Raw genomic sequence first — 15,451 nt, forward strand, 5'->3', positions numbered from 1 at the left:
TGTTTTCCTAATTTATTTATTAATTTGTTTTTGCCTACTGCTTTCTGGTAATTATTTTCATAACCTTCAGATAACAGTTTTATTTATGTATTTATTTATTTATTTATTTTCAGAATGCAGAGCTGAAGATACAGTGACTCAGTCCATGGGAGATGTGATTGCTTTTGAAGGGGAATCAGTGACAATTGACTGTTATTATAAGACAAGATCTACAGCACCTGATTTCTTCTGGTACATACAAAATCCAAACGGGCTTATTAAGTTAATAATGGCACAGAATATATATGGAACAGGGGTTCCTGTGGCTGAGTTCAAGGGGAGATTTGATGCTCATGTCAACAAAACCTCGAGCAGCGTACCTTTAACAATACAGAAGGTGCAGCTGTCTGACTCTGCTGTGTATTACTGTGCACTGAGGCCCACAGTGATGATGAAGTATTCACCTCCCTTACAAAAACATAGAGGAAATGCGGCGGACATTATAATATGGAAATATTCAGGATTTAAGTGATTTATTTATGTACTATGATTATGATTACGATTATGATGATGATGATGATGATGATGATTATTATTAATATTATTATTATTATTATTATTTAGATCATTTTAAAGATTAACCTGTTAAATTGTAAGTATAACATAGTTGTGTTTACCAAAGTCTGGTTGGTGAACATTATTCAGACAGTTATAAACAACAATTGTTTATTCACTGTCTCACCTTAAATGTCAGCCATTACAGAGCCTAAATAGCATCCAAAAACTCTTGAACAAGTCAAACAGGATGGTGTAAAAAGTTCTAAAGGTCCAGAAGGTTAAATACTGTTAAATACTGTTAAATACATCCCCCTGTTCCCCACTGTCCCCTATGCCAGTGTTGTCTAATTCATCTGTGGTGTCAGGTGTCACCTCTTGTGTATCTTGGGAAAATTTGTCTTAAATTTGTCTCTAAATTTGTGGAGCTCTGTGTAATATTAAAGTTTTTTTTTTCTTTAAAAAAATCTTCAAAGAGAAGAATGCACTTAATGTTCCAATAATTTTACTGTTATGTACCTGTATCTAACACAACATTCTCTGTCAGAATTTTATGTGAACAGTACAGGATCTAAGACTCAATGACATTTTGTCTGCAGAGGAGGAGCTACCATTCAGCAAGTTTGAGGAGTTTCCTGTTAAAATAATCAGAGGGAGTCAGTGTGGAGGACTTATTCTATTCTAGCTGAGCTTAAAGTCAGTCTTTCATTCTAACATCTATTATGATGTTGCACTGTTTATTTCTTCTGTTTTCAACAATGGTGGGTAAGTGGCATTTTGCATTTCCTAATTATCGGTGGTGCTGTGGTGTTATAGACCTGTTTTAGTGTCCTACTATTAAAACTGAATGTGATCAAGTAGTATTTTGGAAAACATTAAGACAATAAGTTTTTTTTTTCTTTGTTGATATTATAATAAATATATTTATCAAATTATGTATAAATGCAAATTAGTATATCCTTCATATGAGTAATTAGCATGTTGCATAGTAATTAAGGAAAAAAAATGACATACCTTTTTCCTCTGCAGGTGACAGTTTCCAAGATGGAATTACATCAATGAGTAATGCAATGGAAGCTTTGGAGGGCAGCAGTGTTGAATTGTCATGCAACTACACTGATTCTAATATTGCTGGAGGGAGTCTACAATGGTATCGTCAATACCCCAGATCCAAACCTGAATACCTCCTCCTTATTTTGGGATTTAATGTTAGAAAAGATGAAAATGGCTTTATCATTAAACATGAAAAAACAAACAACCTAGTGCACCTGGAGATCTCTTCTGCCAAAGTGGCAGACTCTGCTCTGTACTACTGTGCCCTGAGGCCCACAGTGACAGGAAACCCATAAACTCTGTACAAAAACCCAAAGGCGCCATAATTAAGTTACAGTATCAATACACTGGTACTGTTTAAAATGATTTCCGCTTTCATTGCTTACAATTTATTTATTTATAAATATATTTATGTATAGTTGCATCTATTGTGAAAATAAAAGCTGACTAAGAGTAGTGGTATCACAAACAGCAGAGAAGGAAAATGTCATACAATGAAATGGCTACAAATTAAAGACTGTACAGTAGACTAAATGCAATGGTTGGATGATTAAAGCTGTGCTGGGATTGATTGAGAAAGGAAAGGAAAGTCTACATTCACAGTCATATATCCATGAAGTAATGTGTTCACAAATGACTTCATGAATATGTGACTGTGTGGGGCTTGTATCTGTACTCTGATTGGCTATTGCATGAAATCATGAAAGTTGAAAAGCTGAAAGCCGCTCGCAAATGGTTGCAGCTACACTGCATTTGAGTTGCAATTAAATTGCTGTCACGTTACAACGAAGCAATCTAAAGCAATTTTGCAAGCAACAGAAGTTGTGTGGAGATTTCTTTGTGTTACCAGACCCCTAAGCATTGTCCCTTCTCTGGATACAGAGAAAGAGATACACTTTTTTCTTTTCCCAAAATTATCATGAATTCAACAGAAGGCATAGAAGGAAATGTGGATTGAAATGATAAAAAATATGTCAGGATAATAGAATGTAGAGCTAGACAACCCCTTGTGAAACATAACACTTGCAATAACATAAAAATTTCATGAATTCAAAAGAAGAAATCCGAGGAAATATGTATTAAATCATTTATTATGAAAAATGTATTTCACTGGAAAACAAATTAAATGCACACGGTTATCCAAAAGAAGTGAAAAACAACAAAATGTTGCCAAAGAAATGTGAAGTAAATATGAAAAATGCACCGCCCCACAAAATTAATTAATTAATTAATAAACCTAAATGTAAATGGCTATCATGTTGTTGACCTTTTGCTGATAATTGCAAGTTTTTTCCATCCAGTTTTCTGAGCTGGATCAGATTTTGAACCATTGCTCGGAATATTCAAATTAATGACCCGAAAAAGACTTGGCAATCCATGAAATGACAGGAATAACCAAATATATAAAGGATAAACCTCATAATTTTTTGAGTCATTTATTTTATCAATTTTGTTTTATCCAACAAAAAAAAATTTCATTAGGGCGACATAGCTCAGGAGGTACGAGCGGTTGTCTGGCAGTCAGAGGGTTGTCGGTTCGATCCCCTGCCCTGGGCTTGTCGAAGTGTCCCTGAGCAAGACACCTAACCCCTAATTGCTCCCAACGAGCTGATTGGTACCTTGCATGGCAGCCTTTCACCGTTGGTGTGTGAGTGTGTGTGAATGGGTGAATGCGAAGCATCAATTGTAAAGCGCTTTGGATAAAAGCGCTATATAAATGCAGTCCATTTATCATTCATCATCATCAAATTAACCTTAATTAGCTCAAATGTATTTAAAATAGTTTGTGTGGTGGGTAGGCTATTTGATCGTAAGCACAGAGTGCACGTCATTATATGGTGAACAGTTAATGATCATACACAAGAGGCACATGGCACCATAGTATGAATTGCAACTTCCTTGATAAAATCAGTGTATATATGTAAATAATACATGACATACACTGTTAAATGTATGGGGAATAGAAACATGCATTGTTATCTAGAGGTGGAGCTAAATAATCATGCAGTGGGGGGGGGTTCTTATTAAAACTGCATGTCAGAGTGGATCACTTAATCTGTTCTGGTTGTGCTTAAATTCACGTTTTCTAACAACCATTCTTTCTTTCAAACAGCTATCCTGTAGCTACACTGTTTAGTTTTTCTGTTTTCAAGAATGGTTGGTGAGTGACATAATGAAAATCTGAATCCGATAGAAATGGTTTACTTATTGTGTTAAGCTGTAATTTAATTGACAAAAGCTTAAATGTGTCATGTGTGCAGACATTTGCACTTCATAATTAGCTATATGACTTGCTATAAATTATCAATAGCTATATTAAGATCCTTTTTTTCCCTGCAGGTAACAGTTTCCAGGATACTATTACAGCAGCAACTAATGCAGTGGATGCTTTGGAGGGAAGTAATGTTACGTTGTCATGCAGCTACTCAGGTTCGCCATTCAGCCTGCAATCGTATTGCCAGTATCCTGCCAGTGAACTTTCATTCCTCGCACTCATTGTGGAGCACAATGCAAACGTAAAGAAAAGTGGTCCTCGGTTTAATGTTAAACTTGAAAAAGGGAGCAGCTCGATGCATCTGGAGATCTCCTCAGCTGAAACAGCAGACTCCGCACTGTACTACTGTGCCCTGAGGCCCACAGCGACAGGAAACTCAAAAACCCAACAGAAGATAGAAGCACTGTGGTCCCTTTGAAGTTGCAGTGTCTAGAAGTATGTCTTAAGACTCCTGGTCCAGCTGGAAGCTAAGCTGATAGTTGGTTACCGGCTTGGCTTCACAAGATAGTTTGTGACCAGCTACCAGCTCAAACTTGGTTTTATGGCAGGGGTGCTCTTCTACCCTACTCAGGCACATTGGAAATATAGGGACAACACAGTGCAGTGCCTTTGGACAGTAGCTAATGAATTCAAGTGAACACTTGCTCTGCCACACACTTAGTGAGTCACTGTGCATTGTTTGCCTTCCTTCCAGGTTCTGTACTGTGCTGCACCTGGATCTCAGACCAATGCTGCCATACCTTTACACCAAAAAAAACAAAAAAACACCATCCTTGATTACGTGTCTGATTGCCTTTGTCCCCGTCACACTGACACATCACACACCATCTGTTCCACTTCACATGGAACTCACCTTGGTTGTCTGCTCTCACATTCTCACCACTGCAAGACTCAGTAACAGCACACAGGTGATCAGCATCATTATTATGCAGACAAGGGAAAATTAACAAATGGAAACACAGGAAGCACATGAACACAACATAAAGCACAAGGTAATTATACTTTAGTGACACCTACTGCACAAAAATACAGCAAGTGTGCTAAAGAAACAATTGCAAGCCAAAAACAGAAGTACTTGTCGGGAGTCAGGAGCAGCCCCGCGCTGCCTCCGGCCACCTAACAATGCTTTTTTTTCCCGGAACCCACCCACCACCAGGAGATCAGGACAAGGCAGGTAAAAGGGAAACTTTTATTTAACATTTAATTCATAAAACAGAGCACGCCACAATCTCGCACCAACCCCGCCCTTCCTTCTTCCCCCCGGCTTCCTCTAACACTTCCACTCTGGCCCTCCCCTTCCCTTCCACGGAGCCCCCGACGCAGGTAAGAGCAACACCCCTCACACACCACACACTTTTATGCCGCTGGGGTTCCCCTCACACGTGCCCACACTCAGCAAAAAACAGTGTACCCACTCTGGCCCCCCTGCGCCTCAGCCCCGCTGCCGGAGGGGGGAGACCTCACCCTGCCGTCTCACGGGGGGAGCCACTAACACAGGCGGGGTCTCACACACACTTACACCTCTCACTCCCACACGCACACCACAAACAATCATCCAAATCAAAGAAAGGATGTAGTTGGCCCACACCTCACTGCTGGGCCACTCTACATCCAAAAAAAAAAAATAAAAAAAAAATAAATCAAACCCCCAAAGGTCTGCTGTCTCCCACTGTCCACGTCAGTCTCTAGGCTGCTGGGTGGCGCCCCGGCCCACTCTGTCGTCCGCTGTAGGTTCTTGAAGTTCCACTGGTTACCACGCAGTCCCTGCTGCGCCCTGTAGCTAGAGAGTGAGTCGGTGCCGGCTCCGGTCCTGGTCCGCGCTTTACAGTCTCGGAGTGGGAAACTCACTGTTCCTCCGCCCTCGTCAGGGCTTGTCCAGAGTCTCCCCTCGCGGACCTGGCTGACGTAGCGCAGTGTCCTTGCCACAGGACCAGTCCGGCTCTGCACAGCGCCGCTCCTCCCCGGATCCAACCACGTTTTTCGCTTGGTCTGGGCGCAGCTCGCTCCTCGTGGCACCAGTGCAGCGTCAGGGACCGCCAGCCCACCACCAAGGACGGGAGACAGCTCAAACAAAGAGAAACAGAAATAATAATAACCAAAGAAACGGAAACCCAACCCAACAAAACTAAACTAACTTAAAGAAAAGAAAAAAGGAAAAATCCTCTTCCGAGGAACCAAACACCCTCCCCGGCGTCTCTCGTGTTCTCCCTCTCACCTGCCTTCTTATCCCTGCAAGGCTGTTAGGACCAAACACAAAACAGCTGCGCCACGCCCCCAACTCCCGCGACCGGCGAATCGGCTTAGGCCCCGATCTGAATGTGCACCCAGACTCCAATAATCAATCCCCCAGTGAATCAGGCACAGCCGTCAGGCTACCTCCTGACATACATACACAAAATAATGGATATCAGGGCAAAGAAATCAAAAATCAAAATTTCCCAAACCATATATCGAAATGGTCGATATGCCATTCTGCCAAGTTACGCCTTGCTGGGGCAGCATACCCCATACCTATACAGCACCAAGAGTTTGGCACTTTACAGGGTTCCCTAGATAAATAACCACAATGACCACAGACTCCCGGCCCTTAAAAACATTAATTTCAGTACCTTCTGACCTCATTTCAACAGACAGAATTCACAAACAACGACACACGTCCACACAATAAAGCCCCAAACCTTTGTGTTTTTTCCTTCTTCTTTTTCCTTCTGATTACATCATCACAAATGCTCCAGGCCCACAAAGAATTCCCATTGGATGTTTAGGTAACTACTGCAGTTGCCCTAGTCAATGTCCTCTTGCTCAAATTATACCCTGCAAGCTGTAATTGCTGGACAGCAAAATTTGACTGATGTGAAAGAGGAAAGAGAATCTATAAAAGTTTCTTGTGGTATGTTGTGCCCCCTTTCAACATAGACTTTGTCATAATTCTTTTTTCCAGCCCCACTCCTGACTGTTAAGTTCATACCTTTTCATAGTGATTCAGTATGTGAAAAATACATCCAAATACATACCAAAATCAAGGCGTAAGTTCTGTGACATCTGAATGCTGCTGGACAGTAATGTATCTTTCAGTAGACTCAATTTTTCTTTTGAAAATAAAATTCAAGAAGTTGGTTTAAACAGGATTTAAACCTTTAAGGACCTCCTCTCACAATCAGCACCTTAAATGATCCCTGTAGGCTCTCCCTTTATCAGATGAATGCTTCCCTTCATTGCCCAAGCTACTTCATCACACAGCTACTTATACAAGCTCTTGTGATCTATTATCTGGACTGCTGTAGTGTCTTGGTGCCCAGAACACTGGTCTTTGCCAACAGGCCACTGCAACTGGACCAGAATGCTGCTGCCTGCCTGGTCTGCAGTCAGCCAAAATTCACACATACTAATTAAAACCACTCACAGTGACATACCTTTTTTTTCAATTAGCAATATAAACTCTATATGAATGTATATATAGTATATATATATATATATATATATATAATATATATATATATATATGTATATATATATAAATCCCCATACATTATTGTCATTTTCATTATTGACATTTTTTCCTCGAAGTTATTAGCACAATGGAGATTTGGTTCATTACCAGGTGCATTGTTTTGGATAATTCATTATCTTTCAGTTGGTTAGTTTTAGTGGCCAGATGGCCACACTTCGCCGATTATGAGCCCATTGATTCACCACAGTCTTTAATTTGATCAGTTAAAAATAATTTGCCTCTTTTTATGCAATCGTTTGGAAAATATAGCATAATAAGCACAATATGAACATGGGAACATGCATACTGTGGCTTTAGATGGTAAATAATCTCCAAACATGAAAAACACCTAATAAAGAGAAATTATCATCTTGTAAAATTCTGGGATTGCGATTGCGGTTGGAATGAATATCAGCATATACATAGGGCCCCAGTACCGATTTCAGGAACCACTGGAATAAGCAAACCTGTGGGTGATGTCTCTCTCTAGTGGTGAAATTGTAGTAATGTCAATGCCAAAAGCAGTTTGCCTTCATATTTATGCTGAACCAGCAGTCCTACACTATAGTCCTCACTGAAAGTTGTTATTGCCAACAATAGTCCATAGATGTCAGCAGAGGTTTGTGAATGTGTGCTCTTCAATATTATTTCTCACTAATTCAATGGCAATGATGTTCATTCAGTTATCTGACATAATGATCTGCACATTATTTATTTATCATGTGCTTCTAATTTATTATTCAAGTAGACACTGTCCAGAATGACTGGCATAGCCTTCAAATATTTTCCATATCACCAATATATACATCTTTAATCTATGTCATTCACAAATTTATATAATTAATTAATTTTTTATTGAAATCAAACCATGTAACCATCACTTTATCACAATAGCATTGCACATTGTTATAGTTCTGTATGCATTGTATTTTTCAGTCACCATTGTAAAAACTTTGCAATATAACATAGCATTTATAAGGCCTTCGTGTATATATTTTTGAAGTGGTTAATGCATTTTTATGCATTATCATTGCAAGGCAATTTTGCTACTTAATATGTTCTTTATTAATTGAAGTAATTCAATAATAATAATAAGTCCAAAAGACAAGCACAATCAGGCCACTAAATGAAATCACCAAAAGGGGTTGGACTTTTTAGAAAATATGATTATAATAATGAGGACTTCACAATGAGGACAGAATTGTGACATCAATTATGTGACTAACAGTGAGAGGGAAAATGTAATGTATGAGTATGTGAACAATTACAACAGGAAGAGGAACAAAAAATGAATGCACAGACTACACATTATTATCTAATAATGTACAATGGTGTAGTATACCGAAATATAACTTCTAATCCAGAGGCGCTCCCTTGGATTCAATGTATGTCATGTGTCAAAACAGATACAAAGACTTATTTTTATGATTAGTCTTGGTGGTTGTGTATAGTGATGTTTTCTCACTGTGTGCTGACATGCTGGGGTGGGGGAGGGAGCTCAGTGCAGGCCTGATGCTATCTGACTTCTGCACCCTGCAGTGCATGGTCTCCTCGCTTTGGCTCTCTCTCACCGCCCCCAAACTTCCTGTTCCCGTCACCGCAGTGGTTAGACACCCGCGCCGAGGGGGAAACAACAGGCGCCTCTGACGCAAGCGAGTCAGAGCGTGCGCTCTCCGCCCAGTTTCACATTCTCAAACCACTCCCACTTCCTGTGGAAATAATAAGTCGAAACCCCAAACGTCTTCCGCCCCAATTACCTACTTTCTGCAGCAGTCACAGCTCCAGAAATAAGGCCAGACCATGGCCCCGATTCAGTAAATGTTGTTCGTCTTCTGATTAAATTGTGTTTTCTCTTTCTTTCATTAAAAAAATTACAGTGCATTCTGTACTCATGAAAAAATACCTCACCAAACACGAATGTGAGGTAAAAAATGAGTAATTTATCTAAGGTTAATTGAACGCAAATCTGTGTTTCCCTAAACTGAATTATTTAACAGCGTCTACTTAATTAAAGTAGCAAGGTGCATATGAAGACATAAAATTTAGATTGCATATAATAATATTAACATTATCATTTGATGCATGATTGTGCTCAATTAATTGCAATGAAAATGCTTTTCTGTGTTATACCAAAGACAATCCTAGCAAAATATGCAATTTTGAGGAGCAAACAAACAACTATAACATGTTTCCATATTGCATTTTTTGTCAGAAATATTTCTGGCAACCCATGCCTTCAAAATAATTGCATTTTCATGTTATAAATCATGTAAATTATCTTATGTAAATATATTGCAAAGTCACAGAAAGTGAATAATAATGATCAACTGCTGTTTGTATTCAGTGATATTTTGATATCTACTATTGTGATGGTATTGTCATCCACATGGCTGCATATTATCAAATAGTTATAGAAATAATCTTGTTGTGATTACAGGTAAAGGATGTTAAATTGTTGAACCATTCTAATTGTGACAAAGAGAAATGTCCCAAATCCTATATAACATGAGGAGTGTGAAATGATTGTTAAAGTAACAGTATTATAAATATATGTTAAATGTAAAGATGACACATATTCAAAGGGGCGGTTGCTATTTGAATGGAAAACAGCTGTTCAGGCAGGTGCATGCCACATCCGTCCCTCGAGACACATCTCAGGATGTTCTGGAAAATTCTATTCTGGTTCACTGGTTAATCTCCAGCAGTGCATCTGTTTGCATTTTTTTTTTTTTACACAGTTACAAGAAGCATGGTGGTCACGAGGTGACATAGCAGGAAATCATAGCGAGAAAAACAACCTCTGGCTGGCCTACCATTCTCATATAAACCTGTGAAATACCGTTATATTGCATGTAATATCTTACCTAACTACGCATGTTTTATATTTTGAAATAAAATATTGCTATTCTGAAAAAAAAATAACTAAGGTTCCACTTCACTTCCACAGTCTCATAAGGCATTTCCTTATTATGATTTGGCACAAGATTTATAAATGTATTCTACTTATGGTTATTACTGTTTGCAACACTAGAGGTGAATGCATTTTAATGGACACAGCATGGTATTGAAGTCAACACTGACATTGGAAATTTAGTATTTCATTTCATTTAATTAAACGTGGTCAAATAAAACATACAGAAATGTTTATGTTCGTGTTATTGGATGTTATTTAGAACTGAAAGTACAAACATTGGTGCACTCTGGAAAACGTTGAATGTATTTCACTATGAAACCTCATAAAATTTCCATTAGCTATACAGAGCAAAACCAGAACTCTTATCTAGACATTCACGTGGCATATGTGACTCAATAGGGCATGGCAGCTAAGTGCGTTTTACTAATCTGTTAAATTACTCATAATTCTACCGACTCATTTGTCCAAGTATGATTGCACTAGCTCCCTCGTTACAGGCATGCATTAGAGGCAGAGCATATTATCTACCAATACTGTGTTGGTTTGCAAAATGCATGCTGACCAGAAACATTACATTACATAACATTTATTTAGCAGATGCTTTTATCCAAAGCGACGTACAAAAGTGCATATCAAGGTCATTGGAACAACTACAAAACACAGGTTCGATAAGGGTTGGTCTAACATCACAACAAATGCATGTTAATGAGAAACACTGCTGTCAAATCACAGGAAGTACTTGCGCCCCAGAAGCACTGGTCTCATATCACAGGAAGTGGTTGCTAACAGTGAAAAAAAACACACACATAAAAAAAACACAAAGGAAATGCAAACAGGTTGAATGGAAAACAGGTGCTGTGTGGGCTGAAGAGATGTATTTATGGAGCATTCTGTCTTTAGGAAATGTTCTTTCTACAATGGCAGCTGCCTCGCCACATGTGTGGATGGTTTTCCTTTGTGAAAACGGTCAAACCATAGGATATTCGTAACACATTTTTAATGCACCTGTTTCTAAGCAAAAACAATTATGAGGACACTGGATCTGCTTGGCATCTCTTATTTATGCAACACAAGAATAATGCATCGGAATATATTGATTAATAATTTAATTTCTAATAACTGTTGCACATCAGTTTCAATCACTGTAGAGTACCTGAGTTATTAGATGCTTTATCGGTGAGATCAGGCTTTGGCCTCTCTCTTCACTGACCTCTCTGCTTCTGTTCTCCAGCCTCTGCAGCTTATCCAGAACGCTGCTGCTCTCCAGGTTTGCAACCTCCCAAAACACCCAGACAGACCCTTCCGTTCCACAGCCGCTGGAACATCTTCGTGCTCTCCGAGCCTGCACTTTTTACGGTCATGCCTGCTGTCTATTTTGGCCCATCAGTGATGGAATGAGCTTCCTATGACAGACGCAACAGCAGAGACGCTGGGCATCTTCTGGCGCAGACTGAACACCCACAAATTCAGACCTGCATCTTGGCTCCTCCATGCCGCTCTTGCACATTAGTTAGCCCGAACACTTATTTTCCCCCTGCACTTAGATTCATGATCTTTGCACTTGCATTGGAAATTACTGTAGATTATACTGTCTGCTAGTAAAATAAAATTGTCTGATTTCAAGGCACACATCAGGACTGACTTTGTCTGACTTCAAATTGACAGAGATGGTTGCAGTACTGAGGTCAAAACTCACTATTTAAAAAAAATATAAGTGCATTTAGCACACTAGAAAGTATAATTTTTATGTATTCTTCCAGACAAATTAATTCAAGAAAATGGACTGCAATTTTCAAGTCTGTCTATATATTTAAACTGTGAAAATATAGCCATATGTGAACATCCATTTTTCTTTTTTAAAATAACTTTAGTGGTGGAGCTTTTGGTTTGTGTTTTGAGTTACTGTCCTGTTGAAGGTCAGTTTTTAGTCCTAGTAGGCTGAAGCAGATTTTCTCTAGAATCTGCCTGTAGCCTATATTCCTCCACCAAATCCTTGCAAGCTGCAGCCAGGATTGGTAGTAGAACTTTGCCACTGACATAAAGCCTTCTAAGTTTTCTAATTGAATTATTGTTGACATTTTTTACTTGTCTTGTCCAATGAAATCAGTCACCTTTGGACTCTGGTGGTCTCACTGGACTACATTTTCTATAGGTTCAGCTGTTCAGTTTCAGGGTTAGCTTTATGATAGACCACCACTTTCAAAGGTATATTGAGGCCTCTACATGTCTTGTATCCAGTCAGTCCCTTTGCCTCTACATTACTTCTCTGAGTTGTTTTAGTTGCCTATAGTTGTCGTCATGGTTGAATCTTCCCATTGGAATTCACTAGCTGAGTGAGAGACCTTACAGACAGACAGAGAGGCATATGAAATATGAAATGAGCCATTATTATTGCACACAGAAAGAGAACATATTTCTATCAACTAATTGTAAATTTAATAACATTTTTTGCAAATGAGCTACAGTAATTTACACATATTAGTAGTTTAACACTTGTGTGTAAATCAAGACATTATTTTGTATTTGTATTAAAATACCCTGCCATTAATACTATATGTGAAGGCTCTAATACAGGAGTCCTCAATCTTATCCAGAAAGGGCTGGTGTGGGTGCCGGCTTTTGTTCCAACCAAGCAGCAACACACCTGATTCTACTAATCAACCCCTTGGAATCTTTGCTAAGCACCTTGATTAGTAGAATCAGGTGTGTAACCCAGTTGCCCAGGTGGAACAAAAGCCTGCACCCACACCAGCCCTTTCTGGATAAGATTGAGGACCCCTGCTCTAATCTTATATATGATAGGCTCCTTGTGATTTCTTAGCTCAACAGGGCTCTCTCTTCTTAATGAGGTTCCAAACAGTTGGTTTTGGTTAGTCTAGCCTGTGGTTTGGCCTATGTCTCTGACTGTTTATATTATTTCTCAGGCTCGTAATGGCTTATTTGACTTTCATTGGCACAACTCTGGTCCTCATATTGATAAACGCCAATAACAGACTCCAAAGGCAATCAAAAGGCTATAATCAAAACTCAATACTGACAGCTCTCTTATACTAGCACCAAGGAAGTGATTGAACACACCTGACTAATCAGAAACACATGTGAAGCCATTTGTCCCAAACATTATGATACCCTGAAATGCAGGGACTATATTTATAAAAAAAGTGCTGTAATTTCTAAAGAATGAAACCAGAATGTATGAAAATATAATTAAATAAAAGCTGAATTTGTGCACTTCAACAACATTTGCATTTTCTTTATTACAAATAAATTGTGGAGTACAGAGCCTCATCAACAAAAAGTATGATCCAGACATTATGGCACTGACTGTATCTCTCTGTATATACATACATTCAGTGACCACTTTATTAGGTACACCTACTCCTTAAGGCAAATAGCTTGTTCCTCCATACGACAAATCATGTGTCTGCATCTCACTGTCTAAAGCATGCAGGCATGGTGAAGAGGTTTAGCTGCTGTACAATCAAACATTATAATGGCTGATCCAAGTGCTCTAAGTGACTTTGGCCATGGAGTGATTGATGGTGCCAGATGTAGTGATTCCAGCATCTTGCAAACTGCTGCCCTCCTGGGATTTTCATGCACAACTGTCTACAAAGTTCACAGAGTGCAATAACACATGCAGTGAGTGTGTAGTTCTGTTAGGCTACAGTAGCAGGACACTACAGAGGGGTTCCACTCCTGTCAGTTAAGAACAGAAAGATGAGGTAACTGTGGGCACACAATAACCAAAGATTGGAAAAACATTGCCTGGTCTGACAAATCTCTATTTCTGCTGCAACGTGCACGTGTTCCATTTTTGTGGTCGATTCCTTACGGTCACACACCAGTGTGACATCCCTGTGTGGGAGATGCGGCAGTGCCGGGGAACACCGTTGTCTGTCGCATGGAGAGAGAGTGCACCCACACAAACATGAAATAAAAAACGCAATCTTCACCCTTCCCCCTCACAGGCTCCAGGCAAAACTAACTAAAATAACAAAAACAAAAGAAAGTAAAACAGAGCGACAGCTATTTCAGTTCCTCGCTCTGTAGCTGGATTGCTTTCCAGCAGACCAGCTCCTCCTGTCCTTTCAATGGGGGTTCACTGAACCCCTTCTTATTTAAAGAAACAAATCTGAAATTAACAAAACTCAAATAAATAAACTCGCTCACTGTGTTAGCTCCCGGTTTAGGCCCCAAACTGCAGGGTGCAGCACACCTGTAAGCACTTGGGCTGATTAGCTAACGCAGCCCAGGTGCATGTGCTTTCAACCAGCCTCCAGCAGTCCGAAACCCACACGTATCCATATTATCCAAACAGTCCATAAGTATTCAGACAGTGACACAATTTCTATTGTTTTGTCTCTGTATTCTAGCACATTGGACTGTAAATAAAGCATTTAATATGAGGTTAAAGTGGAGACTGTCAGCTTTAACTTGAGGGTATTTTCATCCATATTGGATGAACCATGTAAGAATCACAGCCCTTTTTATACATTGTCCCCCCATTTTAGCAAAGTAATTGGACAATTGGCTGCTCAGCTGTTTCTTGGCCAGCGGCTTGTCTTTGCATGATTAGTTCATGCGAAAGAAGGCTATCAAAAGGTCTAGCTACGATTGATTATTAGTTATTAGTTGATTATAGGTGTGTAATTTTCATTTAGAGTCTGTCCTCTACCAAAGTGATGGAAAGAGGAAAATGTGATATAAGAGGGGAACTGTTCATCATCTAAATCACCACCCTTATCTGTGAAACATGGGGCAGGTAGTGTTGTGGCTTGGGCTTGTATGGCTGCCACTGGAACTGGCTCACTTGTCTTCATTGATTATGTGACCGCTGACAGCAGCTTCAGGATGAATTCTGAAGTATACAGAATGTGTACAGTGTGAACAGTATTTGTGTGAACAGTATTTGCTCCGATCCAACTAAATGCCACAAAAGTCATTGGACAGTGCTTCACCTTTCGGGACAATGACCCCAAACTACTAAAGCAACCAAGTACTTTTTCAGCATGAAAAAGTGTAATGTTCTTGCCTGGCCAAGAACATCCAATACGCTGCATTACAGAGCCAAAACAACAAAAAATGTTTCTTTTGTACTTTGTGTGTGCGTGCGTGCGTGCGTGCGTGCGTGTGTGTGTGTGTTTGTGTGCTCTGATACATAGCATGCCTTGGCTTCAAAATA

At 39.4% G+C, this 15,451-nt stretch overlaps 1 long non-coding RNA gene across 1 annotated transcript; it reads right to left on the reverse strand.

Moving 5' to 3' along the window:
* Nucleotides 1-13,297: 13,297 nt before the first annotated feature.
* LOC135257953 (uncharacterized) lies at nucleotides 13,298-14,702 on the reverse strand. The gene is made up of 2 exons (XR_010330820.1): nucleotides 14,112-14,702; nucleotides 13,298-13,965 (listed from the first exon to the last, which is right to left on the reverse strand). It is a non-coding gene; the product is annotated as an uncharacterized LOC135257953 (long non-coding RNA).
* Nucleotides 14,703-15,451: the final 749 nt, after the last annotated feature.

The sequence above is a fragment of the Anguilla rostrata genome, chromosome 6 (assembly GCF_018555375.3).
Source record: "Anguilla rostrata isolate EN2019 chromosome 6, ASM1855537v3, whole genome shotgun sequence".
Taxonomy (NCBI): Eukaryota; Metazoa; Chordata; class Actinopteri; order Anguilliformes; family Anguillidae; genus Anguilla; species Anguilla rostrata.